Source organism: Talpa occidentalis, unplaced genomic scaffold (genome assembly GCF_014898055.3).
Source record: "Talpa occidentalis isolate TD23 unplaced genomic scaffold, MPIMG_talOcc4v2.1 talOcc4.13, whole genome shotgun sequence".
Classification (NCBI taxonomy): domain Eukaryota; kingdom Metazoa; phylum Chordata; class Mammalia; order Eulipotyphla; family Talpidae; genus Talpa; species Talpa occidentalis.
In genome coordinates this window covers 89,233,738-89,260,547 of record NW_023601322.1, presented here as the reverse complement: position 1 = coordinate 89,260,547, position 26,810 = coordinate 89,233,738, and the positions used below count along the sequence as shown (strand labels likewise).

Sequence of the window (26,810 nt, the reverse complement as noted above, 5' to 3'; positions counted from 1 at the left end):
AGGCCAAAGCCAAAGACACTGGGAACTCCAAATCCCATCACCACCAAAGGGAAGGTGGCTGGGACCTGAGGGTGGGGTTAATCAGCCAGGTGGATATAAAAGGCAGACACGTGGGCTTTGGGGAATCTCCATTTTGGCTCTCCGCCAGCTCGCAGCGTGCAGCCAGCTCTGAGAGTGCCTTTGGGTTTCCAGGTCATCGGATCGGGTAGGACGCATTAAAGACTTTATTTCCCTATTTTCTCCCTGAGTTGTCCATTTTCCTTATTTCCTTTTCCCTTGTAAATAAACCTTTTATTAACCTTTTGTGTGTGCCTGTAGTGGAGTATTCATAAGTCCCTTTAAAGCGCGCGGGGGAGGACCCACAGCCAGGAACCCGTTTAATATCGGGGTTGCTCTATAACACTTCCAAACTTGCCTGACTCCTTCTGTCCCGTCCTATGGGTCTCCACCAGAAGGTGCCTTAGACTTGTGGCAGGCTTTCAGGCCTCAGAGGCCCTGCTTTGAGCCAACCCTGTTTGGGCAGTTACCTACCAGGGGATGGGTAACTTTGGGTGTCTGGTGTGATAACTATTTTATCTATTCTTTCCCTTCTCCTTATAGTGCACTAATTGTATTAAAGATCCTTCCACTGAAGATCTTACTCACCAGAGCATGTTTTGACTTTATGTGGCAAATGGCAGAATCTATTTAGTGCTGGCAGATTTGGGGGTTCCTGAGGTGCCCCTAACCTTGCCCAATAATAAGAGTATATGAGGTAATGCTAAGTGCTTAGCACCAAGCCTGGTGCATAACAGAATCTTGCTCAAGCTTAGTTATTGACATTGCTAGCACTGCTTTTTATCATCATTATCACCATTGCTCTCTTTATAATTATCAGAGTCAAAAACATTATTTCTGGGGCTTTTAGGTTTGCTTATTCCCTCACTCTCCATGGAGGGAAATTTTCCATTCTCTGAGACCACTCTCACTTTTTGTAAATGTTTATAACTAGAAGAAAATGGGACTAAGTAGGACTTTATTCTAATGAGTTATATAGCTTTTAGCTAGTAGCATCCAAGTAGGTGTTCTCTTACGCATTCAGGGAATGTTCCCTAGTAAAAATTCAGATCCATTTAGCACATGGCTGCTGCCTGAAAATGCACATATCTTAATGTTGAACTCTAGATATGTGGACTAGATTCTTTCTACTTATAGATATTACCAAAGAAAGGGAAGCTAATTTTTGGCACTTTTCCCTTTAGATATTAAATTGAATTTTAAATCTATCTTTACTCTTTAAATTATCCATCACATGTAAACAAATTGTTTTTGAATATTTATCTATTCAATTATTTGCATGTTTTAGCAAAGAATTTAAATCTGCCTTAGGTAATAGCAAGTGCTTTTTATTGAACATATTGAGGTACTTGCAAAGCAACAAGGAAGGCTTCCTCACCAACAGAGGATTGCTCCCAGTTCCTGGTCTCCCAAGCCCTTTTGAGAAGTTACCTTTTTTGTTGTTGTTCCCGACTGGCCAATGGAAAGTGACGGACAAGTGTAACTTATCATCCAATGAATTAACTTGTGCAGACAACCATACGACTGCCACAAGCCAAAGAAATCATTTGAACATTTGGATTCTTTCTAGAACTTTCTGAACTCTGTAAGAAATAGTTAATTTTCTTCAGGCTTTTGTGTTAGCTTGACCAAGAAGAGGAAAAGAATTAGGCCTTTGAGCTTACTTAGTAGTAAATGACAGACAAATCCTAGCCCTAGGAGCAATTCCTTTTCTATTTCCTAAGTCTGACACTACAGTGATATGGCCTCCTTCCCACCCTCCTGCATGAAAGTGCCTCTGGGAGTTACCTTATCCAAGTTCACAATAGAACACCTCATTAGTCATGAACAACACCTATTAAAAAGCCGAAGATTCCTAGAATTCCTCTATAAAATTACTCATCTCAGAATTGTTATTTTTGATTCAAATATATGTTCAGGAACCCAAATTCCAAGCCTACACTAACACCCTGTGATTTGGGTCCTTTAGCTTCTTAGCTTCCCTCATTGTTTAGTGGAACATCATAGGCATGGAGATTGCTGATGACTGTCCCCAGAAAATGCAGTGCAAAAAATGATATGTTTCTGCCCACGAAAACATGTTTGGCAAAAATGCAAAATTAAAACAAGGACGGAATATTAAAATATTTAATTATATCTGCTTCACAGTTAGCCATATGACAGGGAGCATGGCTGTGAGGTGAGAAATGCATGAGGTTGGTACACAAGTCCAGCTGGTTCTAGAAACAGCAATCCTGACCACACACTCTTCAAGGAACTCTGGTCAGGCCTTGTCCACAGCAGGACACGTTTAGATGATGAAGCTGCCAACTAGCTAGCCAAGGCCCTAGGAAACAACTAAGGAAAATATCCTTCAATCTTTTTTTGACTGCAGTGTGTCATCATTAATTTTGCTCTCAGGTTTAAGGAGAGCATTTTTCCCCACCCCATCATAAATCCAACTTTATGTATTTAATGTTAGGTTTTTGGAACTAAAAGAAAATTTTAGTGGCTATCCCTGAAGTGGAAAACTCGCAGCTTAGGGTTTTGACATGTAAAATCTGAGAGAAGTTTTCTAATCCTCATTCTACTTAAAACTCACTTTCCACCAGTATTGTGCTTATGCCCAGGATTGCTTTTGTTCATCCCTCACTGAAATCTGAAAATAACAGAAATCAGAACAGAAATGGAACTAAATCTATGTTATACAGAAATGAGCAATCCTACTTATTTCACCAGGGACACCATAATATACTATTACTACACAGAGAAATTATATGTAATTAATGAGATGACTGGGTATCCTGTCAATGTTGCACTGGACTTATGTCTGATATTCTGGGAATTGCTACAGCTCTTATAAGAGCAAAAGTTAACTTGCAGATTTTTGCTCCTTAGAGATATGCATTGTTTCTATCTGATGGCAACAGATTATGATGAAAGCTAATCATCCTGGGCCTCCCTGGTGGCGCAAGGGGTTGAACGCAGTGCTGTGGAGCTGTCCACGGCCTCTGCTCTGAGCATTTGATCCCCAGCTAGGGAGCTACCCACATGGAGCAGCAGACCTCTCCTGATTTGCCCGCTGCTCCCCTCAGCAGTGTATTTCAGTCAATCCACCTGTTCTGCTCCCCACTCTGTCTCTGGTGAATCCTCTCACCCCTCGTACCTCTGACCTACACCCCAGCTCTTGTATGCAAAAATGAATAAAATAAATCTTTTAAAAAAAGGGTTTTTTTACAATGAAGGTTTTACACACTAAGAGTATGCTTTGTCTTTATGTGGTGGATGGCAGAACCCATTCAGAGCAGGCAGGTTTGAGGGTCCTGGGGTGCTCCTCATTCTGCCTGCTAACATTGATCTCATCGACACCCTGGTGGTAAAATAACAAGAAAAAAATGTGGACCTCCCTGGTGGCGAGGGGTTAAACAATGCACTATGAAGCAATCCCGGCCCGCCAGGGAGCAACCCATATGGCGCAGCAGACCTCTCCTGTCTCGCCCACTGCTCCCCTCAGCAGTGTATTTCAGTCAATCTGCCTGTTCTGTTCCCCGCTCTGTCTCTGGTGAATCTTCTCTTCCCTGCATGTCTGCCCTGTACCCCAGCTCCTGTATGTATAAATAAATACATCTTTAAAAAAAAAAAAAGAAAAAAAAGTCCTTGTCTCTTCCACTTCACCTACCTTTCTGTTAAAAAAAAAAAAAAAAAAAAGAAAAGAAAAAAAAGAAAAAATCCCTAAATTCTGGGAATCCTACCTCCTTTTTACTGCTTAAGCAACATTTCATGGAACCCTCAAGCCCAGGCTACCCGTCTCCCTCTTACATGGCACAGGCCTCGAACTAGCTTCCCTATTTCCGTTTTTGTCTCCCTCTGTTGAGTACATAAACACCCGTGTGCTCTTTAAAAACTATCCTGAGGGCCTCCCTGGTGGCACAGGGGTTAATGACAGAGCTATCAAGCAATCGACAGCCACTGCAGCAAGAGTTCGATGCCCCGCCAGGGAGAAACCCCCATGGCGCAGCAGACCTCTCCTGCCTCGCCCGCTGCTCCCCTCAGCAGTGTATTTCGGTCAGTCTGCCTGTTCTGCTCCCCACTCTGTCTCTGGTGAATCCTCTCACCCCACCACACCTCTGGCCTTTACCCCAGCTCTTGTATGCATAAATAAATAAATCTTTTAAAAAATAAAAAATATTAAAAATAAAAACTATCTTGCTATGGCATGCCCTGTTTAAATTTTTCAATGGCTTTCTGTGTGTCCCCCGACATGAAAACAAACCAGTGTGACTCACCTTTTCAAGACTGTTAATTGAACAAGACAGTTACTTCACCGGCCCCATCACCGATGCTGCCTTTCCAGCCTGGAGGTCAGGATTTAGCGCACATTTCTCCCTTCAGGACAGGTAATGAATATTTTAGGCTTTTCAAGACATCAATCTCTTCTGCAATGACTCACTCTGAAACCAGGGTTCCTCGGCAGCAGGGTGGGCCCCGGGGCAGGAGAGCTGGGAGCTGCTGGAAAAGCAGTGGCTGTTTCCCCTGAAGCACCAGAAGCTGCTGCTGTCGGGCTGCTGGGCCTGGGGCCGGGAGCTCCCGCTGGCTGCCCCCTCCCGCCTCGGGCAGCACCCAGGCCTGCAGGGAGCTGCCCAGGCCCGGGCCGCCTGCTGACAGGGCTGCGGACCGGACCGGACCCGCTGGGCCTGCTGCTGCGCTTCCCTCTGTCTCTTCTGCGCAGGCTCCACAGAGGCGCCCAGGAGGCGCGAGCTGGAGGGGCAGCCGTGGGCAGCAGCTCCTCGGGGTAACTCAGCCCCAGGGGGTCTCGCTGGCCCTCAGGTGGTCCAGTCGTTCGGTAGAAGTGAAGGGGGTCCAGTCAGTCAGGGACCGGCCGGGGAACCTGGACGAGCACAGAAGGCGGCAGGTGGCGGCTGGGGACTCTCGCCGACTGTCCCTGTGCTCTGAGGAGGACAGAAGAAGCCACGGGGCTTGGCACACACCGGCTGCGGCTCCTGCCTCCGGCCCTGCTTCTGACCTCGCCAGAAAGGGGCGCCGGAGGCCCCGGACCTGGCGTCTCAAAGGGCTGCTGTGGTGTGGGGCGGCCGCTCACACAGGGCTGGGCACGCCGGGGCCCCCTGCACGTTGCCGGGCGGCCAGCACTGTGTCTGGGTCACCTTAAGAGCCACTGTCATCCGGCAGCGGCTCCCAGAGCGGCTGCCTCCAGGGCTGTCGGGTCCAGCGTGGGGTGCTGGCCATCCTGACCTTCAGACTGGATGGGGCGGCTGCAGGGTCCCCTCAGTGGCCCCTGGGAGTGCCCCCAGCTGCCATGCACTCCAGCCCTCATTGGCTGGCCTGCGCCATCTTGGAGGAATGACCTTCACTTTGGGACTTCTGGACACTGTGGACACTATCTGAGGTGAGATATCCAGCCACCTATGGCCTTAGAAACTTTGTTTTCCCTGTTTGTTCTATTTATTTCTTTGTTTATTTATGCCTACAAGAACTGGGGTACAGGCCAGAGGTGTAGGGGGTGAGAGGATTCACCAGAGACAGAGTGGGGAGCAGAACAGGCAGACTGACTGAAATCCGCTGCTGAGGGGAGCAGCGGGCAAGACAGGAGAGGTCTGCCGTGCCATGTGGGTAGCTCCCTGGCCGGGAATCGAACTTGTGCTACAGTGGCTGCGGATTGCTTCATAGGTTGCGTCTTATACCCTTGTGCCACCAGGGAGGCCCTTTTCCTGTTTGTTCAATAAACCCCATTGTTTCCTGAGCCTGAGAACCCTGAGGCAATGTTCTCAGGCATTTGTGGCACCTCAGTAGCCTCTTCTGGAGCCCTCTTTCAACTCTGCCATCATAGAGCAAAACAAATCCATAGCCAACCCCATAACAAACCCATAGCTTTAGCTCATACTGCTCTTTCAGCACTGTCAATAGGGTGAACATTTTTCTGCCTCAGGGTTTTTGCAAGTACAGTGCAGTGCCTGGCTTACTTTGAAATAAAAAAAAGCTTGCCATTATTCCCTCACACCTGGCCTGCTTCACACACACACATATATAATTGTACGCCCCCTTCAGGCTTTTGAGAATATGATGCTTTGTGAGAGGTTCACTTCTGGAATATTCTAGATGGAGTGGAGTCCTGGCCTCCTCCCAACCTGGAAAGGAGAACACCTGCCCAAGTGCAGGGAGGTCTGGTGTGGAAGAGCCCTCTGTTGCCAGGCTGGGTAGGAGAGAGCTTTGGAACAACTGACTGTTTGGGATTTCCAAAGGTGGATTTTGGCTTTGAGCTAGGAAATGAGCCACTTTGCGTATGTCTCTGAAAAACTTTTCCGAGTCAGTTTGATGAAACTAGTAAAGCCAAACATTTTTTAATTTAAAAACCATCCTTCATGTTTTTTTTTTTTTTTTAGATACAGTAGTTTTATAATTTTTAAAGATTTATATATGTATTCAACAGTTGGGGTACAGGCCAGAGGTGAGGGGGGCAAGAGGATTCACCAGAGACAGAGGTGGGAGCAGAACAGGCAAAATGACCAAAGCACACTGCTGAGGGGAGCAGCGGGTGAGACAAGAGAGGTCTACCGTGCCATGTGTGCTGCTCCCTGGCTGGCTGGGAATCGAACTTGTGCTGCAGTGGCTGCAGACAGCCCCATAGGTTGCGTCTTAACCCTTGGGCCACCAGGGAGGCTCCATCCTTCATGTTTTAAAAAGAGAAGCACCAGATCTCCTTTCCTGCAGATACAGGGAGTAGAAGATTCCTCCTTGTGGTAACCCTTTTAAGGAAACCAAAGTTAAAACAAACATAGGGCAAGAAACAAACAAATCCCTTTCTAGATCAGGGCTGATGCTCTTTTCAATCATTTCAATGTTGGTTTATCTGTTTTGGTGTGAATCTGCCAGTTCTCTGTTGTCCTTCCACATAAGTTTGTGCCCAAAAAGCTACCACGTTGCAGTAAATGCCAAACATTGATGTTAAGATCAGGTCCCTCTTTGGAAACAAGTCTCTGGCAAAAAGCTGTATGTTCACATGCATATTGTTGCCATCCAAATTCTGAGATACACAAGAATGAAATGCTGTTTGGACTTTTATGCCAAACATAAAGGCTTTTTGAAAATGCTACAGCCAAGACTCTACAGAGCCCATTTTTTAGAGAGGAAACAATGGTTATGCCCTGGAAGGGCATGTTTCTTTTTATGCTCACACACCAGAGGTTGGAGGTTTGCTCACACGGCTCTGTGCTGTGAGTTGGGTAAATGGAGCAGCAGCCCCCAGTCCTGTATTTGCTAGACAAGGAAGCAACGCTGCTATAGAAACCAGTGGGCACTGGGTGGGAGGGGAGTGAGAGAGCGGTTGGTGTCAACAAAAGACCTCAGGGAATGAGGTTACGAGAAGGGCATGGAAGGTAACCCCATTTATAAAGCTTTTTTTAAATTAGAAGTTCTCTTTCTTTAGTTTTAAAAAGATTTATTTTATTTATGCATATAAGAACTGAGGTGCAGGCCAGAGGTGAGGGGGTAAGAGGATTCACCAAAGACAGAGTGGGGAGCAGAACAGACAGATCTACTGAAATGCACTGCTGAGGGGAGCAGTGGGTGAGACAGGAGAGGTCTGCTGCACCATGTCAGGGATCGAACTCATGCTGCTGTGGCTGGCAACAGCTTGATAGTGCTGAGACTTTAACCTCTGCACCACCAGGGAAGCCCTCTTTATAATATAAAGAGACTGCAAAATTACTGCAGTAGCGTTGGTGTACAGCTCTGTACGCGTTCACACCTCTTCACTGAGATGGCATCACACCACACCCACTGCCAAAGTTCCTGAGACCCTCCGCAGCCCACTGGACTTCCCCACCCCCTTTGCGGCCACTACCCCTCTTTTTCTTCTAATTTTGACATTATTGATCATTCTGTTATAGAGCAACCCCGATATTAAACGGGTTCCTGGCTGTGGGTCCTCACCCGCGCGCTTTAAAGGGACTTATGAATACTCTACTTCAGACACACACAAAAGGGTTAATAAAAGGTTTATTTACAAGAGGAAAGGAAATAAGGAAAATGTACAACTCAGGGAGAAAATAGGGAAATAAAGTCTTTAATGCGTCCTACCCGATCCGACGACCTGGAAACCCAAAGTCACTCCCAGAGCTGGCCGGAGGCTCCACGCTGGCCCAGAGCCCAAAATGGAGAGCCCCCAAAGCCCACGTGTCTGCCTTTTGTATCCACCTGGCTGCTTAACCCCACCCTCAGGTCCCAGCCACCTTCCCTTTGGTGGTGATGGGATTTGGAGTTCCCAGTGTCTTTGGCTTTGACCTGGGGTGGGGGTGGAGTCCACAAAGCCTGTATGGAATTTGCTTTGGGACCGCCTTTTCCCCCTAACAATTCCTTTAAGTCAAAATTAACCTATATGGTTTTTAGAGGTAAAAGAGTAAAGTAGATATAGGGGGCATCATTTCCCTGTCCCTCCTTAGAAGACCATGTTCCAACTGAAGGTGGTCCCTAAACCACAGACTGGATTCCACTGACACCCATGATTTTGACATGCGTTCGGGGTGGTAATTATTACAGAGGTTGTCCTCTATAATAACAGGGTGTTCTCCAGTTGGGACAAACAGAATGACCAAATTGCCTTCAGCTGGAAATTGTTATGTCAGAGTGATCTTATGTGATCTTGTGTCTTCTTCATCTGTGTGATCACACTCTCTGCAGCCCAGTCATGTCTCAGGAGGACTTTTGCCACCAGTCCAACATTACCCCCCACCCCCAACTCCTCACTTCAGAAGCCTCTTCAAAACCACCATCAAGAGACATCACTGCCTTCAGGGATGAATGCAAGGCCTCTGAGATCTGCCATCCATAGGCTCTCTAGACAATAATGCTCATCTATTTTTTTCTCTGCCTCCTTCCTTCCATATCCTCTGGCTAAAGATGATTCTCATCCTTAAGCCCTGTTGGGTCTCAGCCCATGCTTTGTAGCTCCTTCTCACAAGGATGCTATTCCCATCTGGGACTGAATATATTCTAAAGATCTCAAAATCTGGGCCTCCCTGGTGGCTCAGGGGTTAAAGGCAGTGTTATCAAGCTACATCACCAGCTGATGCAGCAAGAGTTTCATCCCAGGCCAGGGAGCAATCTACATGGTGGAGCAGACCTCTCCTGACTCGCCTGCTGCTCCCCTCAGCAGTGTATTTCAGTAGATCTGTTAGGCGGAAAGGATGTCCTAAAGCTAATTCCATACAGGCTTTGTAGACTCCACCCCCCACTCCAGACTAAAGCCAAAAGACATTGGGAACTCCAAATCCCATCACCACCAAAGGGAAGGTGGCTGGGACCTGAGGGTGGGGTTAAGCAGTCAGGTGTGGTATAAAGCCAGACATGTGGGCTTTGGAAGGGGTCCCCCATTTTGGCTCTCCGCCAGCTCGCAGCGTCCGGCCAGCTCTGAGAGTGACTTTGGGTTTCCAGGTCGGCGGATCGGGCAGGACGCATTAAAGACTTTATTTCCCTATTTTCTCCCTGAGTTGTACATGTTCCTTATTTCCTTTCCCCTTGTAAATAAACCTTTTATTAACCTTTTGTGTGTGCCTGCAGTAGAGTATTGATAAGTCCTTTGAAGCGCGAGGGTGAGGACCCACAGCCCGGCAACCCGTTCAATATCGGGGCTGCCCTATAACAGATCTACCTGTTCTGCTCCCTGCTCTGTCTCTGGTGAATCCTCTCACCCTCCATGCCTCTGGTCTGTACCCCAGTTCTTGTACGCATAAGTAAATGAATATTTTTTAAAAAATGTCAAAATCTGGCCCCACTAGCTTCCCAGGATGCTTCTCTTGCAGCCTCTGCCTGCGATAATACCTCTTGCACTTTAATCTGTGGTGGTGGGGAGGGATTTCTACATCATCTGGTATTATAGAAAATGCAGTTTGTGGGAATTTTGTGTTTAGTTTCACACCCCCTCTGCTCCACAACATTATTTCTCTGTGTAGCTTTCAGGGGGACAGGGAAGTTTCACAAGTTAATTGCCAAAGTTCTTCCAAGAACTAGAAATCCTGAAATGCATTGAAAATATTTTTTCATTATAGAAAACCATTTTCCCCCCTGTAGTGGATATAATGGATTGCAATTAAAGTCCATTTAACCCTGTGGTAGGGAATCTTCCTGTATTCCTTGCAATAGTGTCTGGAGCCTGGTTTGAGTTTCTGGCTATCAGAAATAGTCAAACAGGGTTTTGATGGCCAGAGATGCAAAAGCTTCTGCCTGTTCAGCTTTCTGCCTGGAGGCATAATCTTTGAGACCTTGGAGTTTTCTTCACAGCCGATTCAGTCACTTTGTGAGTGACAAAATGTAGCTATAACAGTGACAATGACACTGCCTTCTCCCCTGACCTCAGCTCAGGCAAAGGACTTTGTGAATCTAACATTTTAATTGTGGTAAAATATACATAACATAACATGTAGCATCTTAACCATTTCTAAATATCCACTTCGCAGTATTGAGTGTATTTACACTGCTGAGTCCGCATCCGGAAGTTTTTCTTCTGAAATTCTATACCCATTGAAAACATCAAGTCTCCATTTCCCTCCCACTATAGTTCCCAGCAACCACCATTCTGTTTTCTCTTCCTGTGTCATTAACTGTTCTTGATAGCTCATATAAATAGATTCAGCCAGCATTTGTCCTCTTGCAACTGACTTATTTTACTTAGCATAATGTCCTCAAGGCTCATCCCTGGAGCCTCAAGCAGAATCTTCCTCTTAAAAGCTGAGAATAGCCTATTATATGTAAATACCACATTTCTGTGTCCTTTCATCTGTGGGTGGGTTGTTTCATCTCTTGGCCATCTGAAATATTGCTGCCAGGGTATGGGTGTAGACTTTGTGGTCTCAAGTCCCTAATTCCCCTGACAGCCTTCTCAGCAGGGTCCCACAAAAAAAAGGGGGGAGGGGAAAGGATTTTAGGTTAGGTGAGAGAGGCAAAATGACCTGGCAAAGACTTCTCACTTCATTTTGCCTCTCTTACCTGACCTAAAATCCTCCCCCCCCCTTTTTTTTTTTTTTTGTGGGACCCTCGCTGGTGGCCGGAGATTGAACTGGTGCCTCACAACCCAGCGTTCAACCGCTGCGCCACCAGGGGAGGCCCTCCTTCCCCTTTTTAAAAAAGATTTTTAAGAGTTTATTTATGCATACAAGAACTGGGGGACAGGCCAGAGGTGCGGAGAGGTGAGAGGATTCACCAGAGACAGAGTGGGGAGCAGGACAGGTGGATCCACTGAAACACACTGCTGAGGGGAGCAGCAGGTGAGTCAGGAGAGGTCTGCTGCGCCGGATATGGGTCAGCTCCCTGGCCTGGGATCAAACTTTTGCTGCAGAGGCTGCTGATAGCTTCAGAGTGCTGAGGCTTAACCCCTTCCACCATGAGGGAAGCCCAGATCCTTCCCTTCTTTCATCTTTTCTCCTTTCTTCCCTGTCTCCATTTCTTCCTTCTCTCTCCCTTAATCTTTCTGACTCTTACAATATTTTTTTAATTCCTGCAATTGTACCTTGCCTCACTCTCTGGTTAGTTTCAAAATAGTTGCAAGCAACTAAACCTGACTGGGGAGACTAGGACTGGTTATGGTCCTTTTTTGTTTGTGTAGGGACAATCCAGTTATCAATGGAAAATGGGACATGGCAACAGCAAGCGTGACCTAAGTTAGCCTCAGGAATAAAAGTCCCCAAATGCAAGGCTGGCAGAATCTGAGAGGCTGGTGAATGGGCAGAATGGAGGGAATGCAAGGAGTAGAGGGTGAGCTGGTTCTTTCTGATTTCCACAGAGATTTGAAGAAAGATTATAACATTCTGGGCTTTAAATTCTCACTTCAATTAAGTGCAGAGAACCAGGGGCCTCCATGGTGGTGCAGCAGATTAAGCACAGTGCTGTGAAGCTGTCTACAGCCTCTGCAGCGTGGGTTTGATTCCCTGCTGGCCAGGGAGATACCCACATGGTGAGGCAGACCTCTCCTGTCTCGCCTGCTGCTCCCCTCAGAGTATATTTCAGTAGATCCACCTGTTCTGCGCCCCCACTCTGTCTCTAGTGAATCCTGTCAACCTCCTCCGCCTCTGGCCTGTACCCCAGTTCTTGTATAAAAATAAAAAAAAAACTTAAAAAAAAAAGAGCAGAGAACCAGGGGCCTTCTGTGAGTGCTTTCAGAGAGTAGTATCTCTTTGTGTTTCACAGATTATGAAAAATCAGATATAGAGTCCAGCCTGACAAAATAAGTTAAATTCATATTCTTTCCTGGTATATTACATGACATTTAGAGACTGGTTGAGAGCAAGGGAAGCTGAGAATTGGAATGTGGATACTGGGGAATTTAGATTAATCAAAGCGCCCCCAATTTAAGCTTCATTGCACCTTACTTGTCCAAAAAAGAGAAAGCGCCCCCTCCTCTTTCCTAAGGATGAAGGCAGAAAATATTGCTGTTGAGATGGACTTATTAAATTCAATGCAGATGATGCAAAGCCTGAATGGGACCTTCAGAGAGCTTCAGCAGAGCTAAGACAGGCAGGGTTACTGGAGCAGGCAGTAGGCTAGGAGGGGTGATCAGAAAGGCCTGACCTTTCCTGCAGGGAACTCTGACAACAGCTATAGGATAGGGCCTCCCCTGGTGGCGCAGCGGTTGAGTGCTGGGCTGCAAAGCTGCCCGCAGCCTCTGGAGCTCCGGTTGGATCCCGGCCAATCGCAGGCGAAGGTCCCACATGGCGTGCAGACCTCTCCTGCTGTGCCCTCTGCTCCCCTCAGCAGTGTACTTCATCAGTCTGCCTATTCTGTTCCCGGCTCTGGCTCTGGTGAATTCTCTCACCCTCCTGCGCTTCTGACTGACTGTACCCAGTGCTTGTATAAATAAATTAATTAATTAAAGAAAAAACAGCTACAGGATAAATGGGGATCCTTCAATTGAAATAGAAGGGCAAGAGACTAGTTTCTAAAATGTCAGAATTAGCAAACACAGCAGCCTAATTTGACTTATCAGAGGAGAGAGGCATGGTTTCCCACGCAATTTCTGGAGTCCCTTACTGTGGAATGCATTTAAGGAAGTTTATTATGTAGATATTTCTGCTGCAACTAAAGTTGCTATGTATTTAGACTTTTCGGAGATTATTCTCCTTAGCTAACTAAGGCTTATCACATAAACTTGTACAGTCTGGGCTTATGGAGCTTTGGTGACAGTTTTGGCTTGAGATTGTCTCATAGTACACAGAGCAGCTCTCAAACATAACCTGGCTATTTCCTCCATTTATACATACAGATTTTAACAAAATACATGGCTACTAGTAGTATATAAACATTACTAACTGATGAAATAAAGACTATTTTGATGCAAGTGCCAAGAGGAAGCACTTGGAACCATCCTTCCCCGTCAAAAGAGTCAACCAAAAGCAATATCACTTTTCTGGGTGAATGATAGACATTAATGTCATCTTCGAACCTTGAAATCAGTGGAGGTGCTATTTCTTATAATCTTCCCTTTTAACTTTATTTTTGGTCTTGGAAAATAAAAAGGAATTTTTCTGAAATTAATAAGGTGGTGACTCAAATCATAATTGCTGTTCCAGATGTGCTCTATTTACAACACCGCTCCCAGCATATGGTATGCAGCTATTGAGTTGGAAAGTGCTTACACTGCACCAGCTGGAAAGACTTCTCGTGCCCAGAGCCAATCACAACTGGCAGCTTTATGGCTTATAAGGTAGAGCGTAATGTTTATATTTATACACATATGTATATACACATATATGTGCATACACATCTATGCACGTAGATGCATGTATGCATACAGTGTCATATACGGGCCGTAAAAGTGATATATGCTACTTTCAGTACCCTCAAGGCAAATCCCTGTTCTTATGGCTGGTAGCTGAGAAGGAGGACAGGTTGCAGCAATTTATATTTCAGACCATTTTGGAAATCATATTCTGATGTGTCCCAGATTTCAAAAGATCTCTGAACTAGAAAGACTAAACGTTGCTAGGTATCACTCTTTTTGGCACGTAACTATTTTACTAAAGTGTCCAGAATGTTTGCTACTTCTTGCTCACAATAGCCTATCGTAATGGTATCATCAGCATAGTGGACTAATACCCTGTGTGATTCCATGAGGATGAGTTATTTTTTTAATGTGGGGCACAGACATTAACTGTTGTAAGTTTTTGTTTGCTTAGTTTTTTTTAAGTTACTGATCTTAAAAACTCACATTAAATTTACCATCTTTAATCATTTTTAGGTATCCATTCAGTAGTGTTAAGTATATTCACATGGCAGCACAACAAATCTCTCCAACTTTCTCACTTGCAAAACTGAAACTGTATACTCACTAAGAACTTACTCTCTCTCCTGCTCCCCACAGCCCTTGTCAATCATCATCATTCTGTTAATATGTTCTTGATTGCTTTTAATACTTATTATTAATGGAATCAGATATGATTTATTCTTTTGTGACTAGCTTTTTTTGGGTTTAGCATAATGGTCTCAAGATTCTTTCAGGTTGTTGCTTCTGATAGAGTTTCCTTCTTTATCAAGGCTACATAATATTCCCTTGTATATATATATATATATATATATATATATGCACCATATTTTCTTCATTCATCTGACAATGAACATTTGGGTTATTACCACTTCTTGGCTATTGTGGTTAATGCTGCGATGAACATGTAGGTGCAAATATCAATTTAAGATCTTACTTTCATTCTTTTGGTTGTATACCCAGAAGTAGGAGAACAACATTATATAATAATTTTAGGAAACTCTTTCCAGTTTTCCATATTAACAAACACACTGAAATTACCCTATTTCCAAAGATGATTTTTCTTTTCTGTGATCATTATGACAGATGGACTTTATGCTTTCAACGCCTTGGTATCAAGAAGGCTCCCTTGCTTGAGAACCCTTATCTTTATTGTGGTAGAGAGGAAATGTCATGCATTGTAGGTCCACTATTCATTGAGTGGCCTCAACTTTATTTCTTAATGTCTTACTTAATGTAAGACACTTAATGTCTTCACACCTCAATTTGTTTTGCTGCAAATTTAGCTTTTCTGGTGAGGATAGCATGGACTAATACATGTGAAAATGCTTCATAAATGAGAAGGAATTATAATTTATTAATCCATTCATGTATATTTGTGATACTCACAAATTTCTTCAGTCACAGGAGGACTATCCATACCTATCTTCATGGATCTCAATGTAAATAGATTGCCTTCTGTGACTGGAGTTTTAAAAAAAGATAATTTTTAAGGCTCACTAAGAAACTGGAGATAATCATGAAGGAAAAAAGAGCGAGAATGAGTCCTTGTATGTATTTATTTTCCCCACAGAATAAGGCCCTTCCTTACATTCCTTTTTGTGATAGAGTGGGTGAGTCATCTGATGCTGCAGTGGTTGTCTAGTAGCATTTAAGATTCAGGACAGTTCACATCTGCTAAAATACAGACAATTACCAAAGCAAAATGATTATTATTCATTAAAATGACAGAGAAGTCAGGAAACTAGATGAATGCATCTAGGCCATGAAAGCAAGACCCATGATACAGCAGGGTCTGTGTTCGAGAGACAGGTGGAATTTTCCTTCATTGTAGTCCCAGAATTCCCTGCCCAGCTAATGGTATTTATATAGGTGCAACAGGACTGTTAGTTATGACACCTCATGCCCCATGTAGCCAAGACAAATCAAGGGTTAGATGATTATCTGTGATAATCCTTGCTGGTCAATTTGAATTAATTTTTTTGGGGGGAGACTGAAGCGCATTTGCAATGTTACTAACAATATCTTCCTATGTTAGAAACAAATTTCATCCATTTTCTCTCATTCAATTATGTCTCTACTGTTGGAATAATAGTCCATGCTCTATGAATGTTCTACGTTAAGTCAGACCACTTCATGTAGTTCTCTTGAGAAGTCCTTATTCTGTTCACTTTTCAAGTATCTAGCTATCCTCTGAAAGTCTCCAGCTATTATGTTGTATACACAGGAGAATTGTATATTAGTTAAATAGTTATTATAAGTCTGGCATCCCCATGAGTAGTATCTTAGTAGGGTATAGATCATCACAATAGGACTAAGTCATATGTTGATCCCCTGCACTGGCTGCAGATTTTTTGAGTGGAATTAAACAATTTTTGCAAAGCAAGCCAAAGAATCTAAAGAGAAAAGAAACAAAGGGATACAAAATGATACATCTGGTATCTGTAGTCAACTCTGGTGAGGTCAATGCTACTGACATGGCTGCAGAGATTTCAGTGTAATTATTTGATTGACATGTGGTCTGGGTCCAATTTCCCTAAAGCTGAAGATTGCCTTATAAATGTGAGGAAAATTCAGATCCCTGAAGGTACTTGACTAAATTCTGTGACTAGAATGAAATGAAATATTCCTTCTGATATTTCAACTGGTCTATTAAATTTTTGTTAGTAGGATTAGGTGGGAAAATGACAAATCCAGTAATCGACTAGTTCTCTTTTGGTGATAGAGAAAGCTTATGGGAGGTCAGTCATTTAAAATGACTTATATGTGTGCAAACACATTGATGAACCTTTTGGGGCAATTTTAGGGATTCTCAAGGTCTATATCATAATAAGTAAGATTAACAACCTGGCTCCTAATACCTTCTGTTTCTGGGGAATTCTTAAGAATCCCTGGCTAAAGATAGCCTGATAAAACATGTTCGACCAATGGTCAAGGGAAGATGACTTGTGTTTTTTAAATTAGAAAACATGGATTCCAGGGTCAATGCCTAGGATCTGAAAAGCTTTGTTTTTTTGTTTTTCTAATCAAAGTTTGAGTGTCATCTTTTTCCAAAGGACTCAAATTCTGCATTGGAGAACATTCACAACTGCCTAGTAGAATGTTATGGGGGAGCTCCTTACACTTGTTGATAACCCTGGGTGTGTGTTGTAGTACTTGTCCATCTCAACTCGCAATGGAGACTGGGGTGAGGGTCTTAAAAACATGCTGCAGCTGGTAACTTAACGCATAAGGTGAATACTGATAGAACCCCAAAAGTAGTTGACTTCATTGTCTTTAAAGCTAATGAAACACCTTTGGCAAAGTGAAAAGTGAAGTTGAGTATCTATGAAAGCACTACTGATTTTAGTTTTAGAATTTCATTTATTTTCTTTATTTTTCCTGAAGATCAAGAATTAGTAAAAGTCAAGGCTTTGCAAAGTTCATGAATATGAGTCCTTGGAATTGTCTGCCCTGTCACTGGAGAGATGGGCTAATTTTCCCTATATCAGAAATAAACAAACAAAACCCGAAAGTTTTCACTACCACCTTAGTCTTCTTTTCCAGCAACAAAAAGCATCATGAGAATAACCAATGACCCAAAGATCCTACCAACTACTTGTGGGGTTGAAGAGGGCAGGAGCTTGGAGGCTTTGATTTCTGTTCATGCCCCATCTTCACAGCCTTGCAAGAATTATGCCATTGACAAGACATACACTGGGAACATCCTTAGCAATTCTTTCAAAATCATCCAGCCAGTGGTGATTCAATAGCATGACCAATTTAGGTACATGACTACAGAAAAATTAATGCAGCACTTTTCTTGACTGCAGATCAGTTTTGTGACTGCCTTAGTTACCTCCCCAAGGCTTTCTTAATCAGTCAATTCATGGATGTCTTCCTTGACTCTCTCCAAGACTTTTCTTCTTTGAGTGGCATGGCTACAATAATTTTAGTTAATGCTGCATGTTTAGCCCAGCAGCACCTAGGTCATTATCAGGATGTTCTGGAACACTATGCTTTGAATGAGCCTCCCATTTCATCATAACTAAAGTTTGTTTCTATTTTTTATACGCGTTTCTGTAGAAATCAGGACAGCACTTTGATTCTGAAGCATTACCTCCAACAGAGCCCATTTTTCCAAGCTTCCCTCCAGCCCATGTACATCTTTGCCTCTTACTTGTTGCAACCTGGTTTTCTCAGAGGGGAGTGATCATTTTCAATCTGTGATACTATAGCCTGCTTAACATTTTTTATTTCTTATTTTTATGTACAGATAAAATTAAATTAGGATTACCTAAGAGATTTTCCAATAACTTCTCCCACAAAAGTCAAACAATGAAGGGATCTCCTTCCTCACTTAGAGGGTTGTTGGGTTCTGGGTCCTACAGAAACAGAGATATTCAAAAGGGAAAGCCATAATACTCCAGTAGGAAGTCACTGTCAATAGTGCTGACAGTGTCAGAGAAGTGCTGACACTCTGCCCTTTATGAGGAACCCTCAGATTTGTGGAGACCTTTAGAACTGTGTCAGCTGAAGATTTTACTAGCTCTGTTACTTCAATGCCAGGATGCATATGCACCCGCCAACAGGTGATAGTCCCAACGGGTTTCTAATCATTCCTTGTAGCTGAGGCAATACTCCAAAGCCTTCCCAGGACACTCATGGTCAAAACTAAAAGACTTTGTAATAATTAAATATACCTAACATTGTGGGTATTGAAGAGCCTTCCTTTGTTTGCCAAAGAGGTGTGTCTGAAGCTCCCTTTTGATAATTAATCCAGCAACTTCCTAAATCATCTAAATGACTTTTTCTTTACAATGTCCACAGAGATCCTTTGTAAGAAGAGTCCATGCTTTTCTATTTTTACTATTAGTTTCCTCTTGGTAGCCATTTGGGCTGCTTCTGATCTTTAGCTACTAAAATAATAACCTGTGAATCACTGAGGCTATTAAACACAAGTGTCAGTCTGTCCAGAAATGGAATTGCCTTCAGAAATTGCTGGATCTGGGGCAAAAGAATGCTGACAGGGCCTGTTTTACTGTCCATGCCCTGCTCTCTTTTACTTTACTCTAGGTACTCATTTTAAAAATGGAATAAAGAAAGATTTCTATTTTAAATGTGATTGTTCATGTAAATCATTAATACCTACCTACCTATGTATTAATATTAGCTTTCCTGGAACATAGTAAGCAATGAAAAAAATGCCAACTATTATTTTTGTTTTCTTTCTGTTACTTTCAGTAAATTTTATTTATGAGGACTGAATTTGAATCTCTATCCAGAAAGCAAGAACACCTGCATTTGAACAGTGGACAGTAGTTTTTGTGGGCTCTTGCCCCATCATAGCCTGTCCTGCCTTCTCTGGCTTCATATCCTTTTTTGTGACATACATTACAATCAAACCAAACAACCTCTCAATGCCCCCGGCAATGTGAGGGTCACCCTCTCAAGAAACTTCCTAAATTGCCCAGTTAGAAGTACTGTCCCCAGTCCAGTGGATGAAGTTCTTTCTGATTTATGCTAAGGTTTCCTCCATATATTTTCCCTCCTTCTGCCACATGACAGTGGGTCTTGGATGAAAAGGAAGACCATTATTTGAGAAACTAAGGCAGACATAAGAAAAGAACTTCAGCGCCTCCCCTGGTGGCGCAGCGGTTGAGCGCTGGGTTACAAAGCCTCTTCAGCGCTGGTTGGATCCCCAGCCAACGGCAAGGGTCCCACATGGCGCGCAGACCTCTCCTGCCGCCCAGGCCTCTCCTGCTGCCCGCTGCTCCCCTCAGCAGTGTATTTCATCAGTCTGCCTGTTCTGTTCCCCACTCTGGCTCTGGTGAATTCTCTCACCCTCCCCCGCTTCTGACTGTACCCAGTGCTTGTATAAATAAATCTTTAAGAAAAGAAAACTTCAGAGCTTAAGAAAGCAGAATCCAAGTTCTTGTATGCATAAATAAATAAATCTTAAAAAAAAAAGAATGCAGAGATGAAGATCATGGGGGAAAAAACAAACTAGTAGTACATTACAATGTGCCATTCCCAAAATACTGGTGTCTTTTGGAATGATGATTGAACCAGCCACACCACTAGGATTAATAGTAATATAATAAATATTACATTCAATAAAATCTTACTGAGTGCCTGAGCAAGAACTCAAACTCCCTGCCCCGTGGAGCTCACAGCTTAAGGGCAATAATTTTAGTAAAAGTGAAAAGAGAGGCCTCCCTGGTGGCGCAGGGGTTAAAAACAGTGTTCTCAAGCTATGGCCAGCCGAGTTAGATCCCTGGCCTGCCAGGGAGCAACCCACAGGGCGCAGCAGACTTCTCCTGTTTCTCCCCCTGCTCCCCTCAGCAGTGTATTTCAGTGGATCTGCCTGTTCTGCTCCCCATTCTCTCTGGTGGATCCTCTCACCACCTGCACCTCTGGCTTACACCCCAGTTCTTGTATGCATACATAAATAAAATTTTAAAAAAAGTGAAAAAAGAAGCAGACCTGGGTTTGACAACAGAATTGTTGCCACAATTCTGCAGCTTTAGCTCTTTGACCTTCAGGAAGTCACTTACTGTCTCTGAGTCTCTGTGTCCTCATCTGAGAGGTGGGGACTAAAGACCCACCTGACAAGGTCACTGTGAGAACTAAGCATTGGCTCTGTGAGTGCAAAAAATGTAAATCATTGTGCAAATTGGTATAATTATTGTGGGATTTTCTAAGTTACGAAGAATACTGTCAGATTATTTTTATGACAAATCGTTTCTCCCTGAAAGCTATAAATACAGTATCGAAATCCTTTTCGTTTTTTTTATCAGGATTGCTTAATAGTACAGTGCTATCTATATGTAATAACTGTGTCTTTAGTTTTACATGATGAAGAAATAGGACTTGAAAATATCCAAGATTGGGCCTCCCTGGTGGCACGAGGGGTTGGGCACTGCACTATGGGGCAATCCGCAGCCTCTGCAGCGTGGGTTCAATCCCCTGCCAGCCAGAGAAACCCACATGGTAAAGCAGACCTCTCCTGTCTCGCCTGCTGTTCCCCTCAGCAGTGTGTTTTGTCAGTCTGCATGTTCTGTTTCCTGCCTTGACTCTGATGAATCCTCTCTCTCCTCTCACACACACACACACACACACACACACACGCACACACGCGCGCGCGCGCACACACACACCCCACCCCCCACCCGCATCTCTGGCTTGTGCCCCAGCTCTTGTATGCATAAATGGATAAATCTTTTTTTTAAGATTTATTTATTTATTCATTTATTTGTTTATACAAGAACCGGGGTATAGGCCAGATTCGCGTGAGGGTGAGAGGATTCACCAGAGACAGAGTGGAGAACAGAACAGGCAGACTGACTGAAACACACTGCTGAAGGGAGCCGCAGCAGAGACAGGAGAGGTCTGCCGTGCCATGTGGGTATCTCCCTGGCCGGCCGGGAATCGAACCCGCGCTCCCGGGCTGCAGGTAGCTTCACAGTGCTGCACTCAACCACCTGCGCCACCAGGGGAGGCCCAATGGATAAATCTTAAAAAAGAAAGAAAAAGAAAAAAAGGAACTACTTCCTAGGCAGTATGAGAATTAAAAAAATGTATATATCCAAGATCTCTTACTTTTTTAAAATGGCAAGCATGAAAGAAACTTCAGATAAAACTCACAAAGTTTTTACTATCTAGGAAAGACTTCATTTCCTGAAAATTGTTTCCTAAATTCTGCCTAATTTGCTTAACATTATTAAATTTAAGCTATACTGTAATCCCCTTGATTTAAGTATCGTTGAAAACATAAAATGTTGCTTTTCTGTTCTGCCATTTTATTTTCACCAGATATTCTTTAGTGAGCTCATCCCAGCAAAGAGTTCATGGAGTTACATACCATTATGAATTTTACAATTTTATTATTGAAAAGAACATTAGGGTATGTCTGATCCACGCCCTCATTTTACAGTCCTGGAAGCCCAGCTCCTAAAAAGCTAAGTCCTTTTCACCCATGGCCAATGAGGTTAACCTCTGAGCAGGACCTCTGGTTTTCTGACTCCAGCTTCAGTCCTACCAGCTTGGGGTTCACTGCACCTAGCCAGACCTCTCCTTGCCAAATCTGTGCCCTTATATGAGTTTCCCCAGATCCCTGGCGGCTGGAGACATGGAAATGAAAACCCAGTTGTTTTATCGTTAGATGACATCATACTATTTTTCCATTTGAACTTGTCCTTACTCTTTCTTTCCCTTCATCCAGTTGCATTAATTGTCACCCACCATCTTTGAAACAGTCTAGCTCTGGAGTTCAAGAGCAGAAAATAAAGCCTCTCACCTTTGACTTCCTTGTGCTACATTTCTATTTTCATTTAGAAGGAACAGGAGGATATCTTTTGTATCTTAACCTTTTATATTGACTTTTATAGCAACTCATGCTGTTAGCTTATTGCTTGAAGTCTGATTTGAGGCACTATTCAGATTCGAAACCCCTGGGCAGAAAAAAACAACAGGGCAAACAACAAAACTCTCTAGTTGCTTCTTGCTTCTGACTGATCACAGAAGAACTAGAAACTCAAGCTAGCCCTGGGGGCATTCGAGGCTCCTGCTAAATCTACCCCACATTACTCCTGCTAATATTCCTGCTAATACTCCCCCTAAGACAGAGAATCCCTCACTGCAGAGACACTTGTGCAGGTGCCATCCTGCATTTGCTCTGCCCTCCCCGCACACCCCTCCCACTTCTCTGAGCGCCTGCTGCAAGATTCCACATGGGACAATAACTGCCTTCTCAGCACATCCTGATGCCACAGCAGCATCCTCCCTGCTGAGACCACCTTCTGCTTTCCCATTGTGGCCTGTTTCTGCCCGGCTTTGGCAATTATCAGACCTTCAGCTCTGCCTTCAGCTCTGCCTGGAAGTAATTTTCAGTAGCACTCAGAGGCCTGCAAACAACTGGTGTCGCCTAAATTTCATACAGTTGTTATCAGTGATCACTGAGCCTCAGCATGTCAGCAGTAAGAGTTGGTCCCGACTTGTTTCCATAAGAAAATGGACTTTGATAGACAAGAATGTCTTAAAGGACAGCTAAAAGAAGAATTGAATTGTAGGTTAAGCTCTCATCTTTCTATGGTGAATAATAAATGCTATTTTAATTTTTTAAATGACATACCTTTGACCTGCCACCCACAACATCCTCATCTCTCTCTGGTATACCTCAGTTGTATGGTCAGCTTTCAAGGTAACCACACTTTTCCTTCATTTATCGAAGCAATAAATTCTCCATGCTTATTTTGTGATATAGGCTATAGGAAGTCATTGAACTTTTACAGTTTCAAAACACATGTGCTTTCCAAGACCCTGTGGTAGCTGTTTTCCAGAGACTCCGTTCTGGTTTATAAGTAGGTGCAAGCAGTACCAGAGGAAACTTGAGTAAAATTAATGTCAACAAAAAGAAAAAAATAGAAAGGCTCAGGTTAAGTTTCTCGTGGTCTGACACTGTGTTTGCTTTCTTTATATTCCACATGCAAATGACACCATCCAGTACTTATCTTACTCCTTCTGGTTTATTTCACTTAGCATAACCACTTCTAGTTCCATGCATGTTGCTGCAAATTGCATTAGTTTGTTCTTTTTGATTGCTGAGTAGTATTCCATTGTGTATATGTACCACATCTTCTTGATCCACTCATGTTTTGGGACAATAACTGCTGTTTTTAAAGCAAAGCTCCAAGTCTGTATTTTTAATGATCAATATTATTGCAAATTGGAAACCTGCTGAGAAGTGGAAGTGTATGTCTCGATCATCACTGTTACTATTTAAATCTGAAATGCAGGAGGTTTTGATCACTGGAAATACTTTGGAAAAATGATTATGACCACCAGGTCAGAGTTTGTTAACTAATTTGGACTTGTGAATGCAGGAGTGAAACAATGTAGAGAAAAAGCTTTTGAGTAGGGATTGAGGTACCACCTCTGCACTTTGCATGAGCACTGACCACTGGCTTTATCACTCTGGACCTGTCTCCTTAACTTTGAATTAAGAAGCTTGACCGGATTAGCTGAGAGAGCTCATTCAGGATTAATTATGCACAGTGGTCTCTATCTCTGTAGTTTTATGACTTTCTAGAAATTACTCAGTATGGAGGGGTAAGATTGTTTCCTTTCTGTTTCTGAATTGTTGACAAGGTATAGTGTTCATTTTTCATCATTTGAGCCCATCTGTTTCATAACATTGCAGATTTATAACCCTGTTTCAAGGTACCCACTTTATCTCTATTGCAAATGTGGAAGGTCATAGACTGTTTTTAATAAGTTAGGACCAAAACAGCAGGACCATTCCATCAACTTCTCAGAACAGGCATGTGTTAAAGAAACTAATCACAGAAGCTCAAGTCATAACATTAAGCAGACCTCCGAAGAGGGGCATTTACCCTCTATTGCAAGCAGTCATTTTTAATTGGCCATTGGTAGCATGTAATGTTTGCTTAATACATTTAAATGGTATGGTTTGCCAGCTTCTGATGCATGAGAAATTATTAGCACACACTTTTCCTTCTTTTATCAAAGTGATGAATTCTCTGTGTTTATTTTGTGATATAGGCGATAGGAAGTCATTGAACTTTTACAGTTTCAAAACACACGTGCTTTCCAAGACCCAGTGGTAGCTGTTTTCCAGAGACTACAATCTGGTTTGTAAGTAGGTGCAGGCAGTATGAGAGGAAACTTGAGTAAAACTAATGTCAACAACAACGACAAAAAAGGAAGGCTAAAGTTTGCTTATCTAAAATCAGGCTTAGTTTCCAGGCAATTTCCTCTTTTGATCCTGATGTCCACGGTGGTGTCAGCAGCCTGAGTTTATTTATGGCTGCTTGGTATGATCTAGCTACATATAAAAGCCTGGTACCAGGCTTCCCCAAATGTCTGGGTGATAAAGGTTAGTCCAGAGCAGAATTAAGAGGGGAAAGAGCTCTCTTTACTCTGTTCAGCTTGACTTAGCCATAACACAAATGGCTAAAACTTCTATAAGGGATCAGCATGTGTACATAGTGATGTGGGCATGCATTTTATAGATAATAGACACGTTCTAGACAATCATCCGAACAAGGACTGGTAAGTTGAATACGGAAAGAGATGGCTCAGGTCAAAAACTATAAGAGTCTAAAATATTGCTATGGCTGCAGAGCAGCAACTTTTAGTTGTTTCTTAGTGTCTACAGTTAAGACAAAGGTGTAAAACCAAGGAAAGAAATCAACAAGGGAGGAACTTCTACATTCTTGAGTTTGTGGCACTATATACCTAATAGAAAACTCAACAGATTCTTAAACTTTTGTCTTAATATTTGAAAAGTTTTCTCAAGCAAAAGAGTCTTTACCTAAAGGTGAAGATCTAATAGCAAATACAGCAGCAACGGCATCCTTAAAGGTTTTTGCATTTAATAGCAGCTCTCTCTCTCTCTTTTTTATCAATTGGAAATGATGAGGCAATATCTTTTAGGTTTCTAAATTTCATCTCTGTAAAAATAACACTGCCGCCAAAAGATCCTAATGAAAGTTTCCCTGTGACAAGCCTAAACAATGATCCAATAGGAACAAAAATCCAAACTAATGAGAAAATGATGTAAAAGGCCAGCTTTCTGCTCTCCCCACAAAGATTTTAATTACAGAGAAATCAACAGCTGTGCCAGGGGTAACACAGGAGTGCTGGCCATGCAAAATAACACCTTGGAGTGGAATGAATTTAAAGTTAATGGGCTGGAAATATTAGCTTTCCAAGCAATCAACAATAACCCATAAGGGGAAACATGGAACCTTTAATTTGGTTAAGTGTGCTGACCCCAGACTTCTCCATAGCAGCTGATTCCGGGGTGTGTGTAGAATCTTGTGATCCTTGATTCAATGGAACATGATCTTTCACATAACCTGCCTGTCTCAGATCTGGAAAGCCAGGTGCTGTTCAGCCCAGGATCTCATATGCCAGTATATATTTTCCCAGTTACCAAGTCAGTGCTGTGTTAATCACTATAAGAAAGAGATATTCTTTATCATCATTGCCTTCTTCTACAGCTCAACTTACACAAATGATCTAACAAACTTTTTCTTCTAACTTAAAGAGGGTTTATTTATTTATTTTTAAAATTCATTTATTTATACAAGAACCAGGGCACAGGCCAGATGCGTGGGAGGGTGAGAGGATTCACCAGAGACAGAGAGGGGAACAGAACAGGCAGACTGACAAAATACACTGCTGAGGGGAGCAGCGGGCCTGACAGGAGAGGTCTGCCGCTCCTTATGGGACCCTCACCGGCCGGCCGGGATAGAACAGGTGCTTCAGTGGCTGCAGACAGCTTCACAGTGTGGTGCTCAACCACCTGTGCCACCAGGGGAGGCCCTAAAGAGGGTTTATACCTTTTTCTCTTCCTGCTCCTTTCTATATGAAGATTATAATAGAACTTAGATGACTTAAAGCATTTTCTTGTTCATCAGCCCACTAACAAGAAGCCTGGATACGCTGATGAGTACCTGATTTGGCACTCGATCAAAAAGTCAATTCTTTATTGACAATCAAGAATGCCAGAGGCTTCTCAACTGGATTCAACACTGTAAAATAACACAACATAGAAAGGGATGGAGCAGCTGTTTTCAGCTTTTGCAACTAGATAGTAACCCTTCAGCTTTTACCATTGCTTTTAATTTTTTATAGGAGTAGTATGTACACATGACCTATTTCTTGAATATTCTGTTGCACATTGCAAAGTGAAAGAGAATCTCTCCTGTTGAGGGAAGAAAATATGCACTTTGGTTCATCAGTAAGGATGGATTGGCCAGGGGTGGCCCTCTCTGATCACACGCTCAGGGCTTTCTCGTGGCACTCTGTGTAGTGACATGGCTCGTCCGTGAGGGTTTTCTGCCCAGGAGAGCAGCCTGGGTATGTGGAAAAGGCCTGGACACTGGAGTCAGACTTGAATTCAAAGCTCAGCTATATGATCTGAGCAGGTTACTCAGCCCTCTGAGCCTGGGTTTGTTTAACTAAGCCATTTGTCTAAGGTGACCTGCTTAGCAGATGGAGG

At 43.2% G+C, this 26,810-nt stretch overlaps 1 long non-coding RNA gene across 1 annotated transcript in view; it reads left to right on the top strand.

Annotated features, from left to right (window-relative positions):
- The first annotated feature begins 5,412 nt into the window (after nt 1–5,412).
- LOC129145652 (uncharacterized) overlaps nt 5,413–26,810 on the top strand; it is a 45,891-nt gene continuing 24,493 nt past the window's right edge. The window contains exons 1-2 of the long non-coding RNA XR_008551515.1: nt 5,413–5,440; nt 13,611–13,744. This is a non-coding gene — a long non-coding RNA (uncharacterized LOC129145652). The remainder of the gene's footprint in view (nt 5,441–13,610; nt 13,745–26,810) is intronic.